The sequence below is a fragment of the Rana temporaria genome, chromosome 3, assembly GCF_905171775.1.
Source record: "Rana temporaria chromosome 3, aRanTem1.1, whole genome shotgun sequence".
Taxonomy (NCBI): domain Eukaryota; kingdom Metazoa; phylum Chordata; class Amphibia; order Anura; family Ranidae; genus Rana; species Rana temporaria.
Window position 1 is genome coordinate 3,934,000 of NC_053491.1, and position 1,167 is coordinate 3,935,166.

At 49.3% G+C, this 1,167-nt stretch overlaps 1 non-coding gene across 1 annotated transcript; it reads left to right on the plus strand.

Annotated features, from left to right (window-relative positions):
* The first annotated feature begins 671 nt into the window (after positions 1-671).
* On the plus strand, positions 672-743 carry TRNAE-UUC. The gene has a single exon. It is a non-coding gene; the product is annotated as a tRNA-Glu (tRNA).
* Positions 744-1,167: the final 424 nt, after the last annotated feature.

Sequence of the window (1,167 nt, forward strand, 5' to 3'; positions counted from 1 at the left end):
CATTCTAGTGAGTTGTCCTCATTCACCATACTGGGAATAGACTCTCTACCATCTATGAAGAGCCTGGCTTCCACATTCTAGTGAGTTGTCCTGTCCCCGTCTGTCTCACACTCATGGCGAGTTCTCTTACATAAGACAGAGCTTATCCATAGAGACACTATACAGAGCAGAGGACATGGATTTCTCCCACTCCACACAAAGGACACCAGGAAAACACCAACTTCCCTTTATAGGTGGAGTTCTGCTTTAAGATCGGGCAGCACAGAGGCTTAGTGGTTAGCACTTCTGCCTTGCAGCACCACGGTCCTTGGTTCATAGCCTGACCAGGACACTGTCTGCATGGAGTCTGCATGTTCTCCCTGTGCTTGTGTGGGTTTCCTCCTACAGCCCAAAGACATGCTGGTAGGTTAAATGGCTCCATTCAGTGGCCCAAGATGGCTGCTTCTCCTCCTAAGAGCTTTGAGTGGAGATTACTGATTTACCCCGCTCAGCGGGGGCGGGCCTCAGAAAACAGAGGCCTCATATGGGCAGCACAGAGGCTTAGTGGTGAGCCTTGCAGCACTGGGGTCCATGGTTCAAATCCTGACCAGGACACTATCTGCATGGAGTTTGCGTATTCTCCCTGTGCTTGCGTGGGTTTCCTCCGGGTACTCCGGTTTCCTCCCACACTCCGGTTGGTGGTGCAGTGGTAAGCACAGCTGCTTTTCAAGCAGAAGACTCGGGTTCGATTCCCGGCCAACTAAATCTCACAAGATGGCTGCCTCCCCTGGTAAGTGTCACCCCTCCCCCTTTCCCATTATATCTGTATATACAATGTTCTCTCTATAGTACTCAGTATAGGAGTCATGTGATCCCTTCCTATCTATGTCCTGATCGGAGATCACTATGAACCTACCATAGGAGTCATGTGACCCCTTCCTATCTATGTCCTGATCGGAGATCACTATGAACCTACCATAGGAATCATGTGATCCCTTCCTATCTATGTCCTGATCGGAGATCACTATGAACCTACCATAGGAGTCATGTGATCCCTTCCTATCTGTGTCCTGATCGGAGATCACTATGAACCTACCATAGGAGTCATGTGATCCCTTCCTATCTATATCCTGATCGGAGATCACTATGAACCTACCATAGGAGTCATGTGATCCCTTCCTATCTATG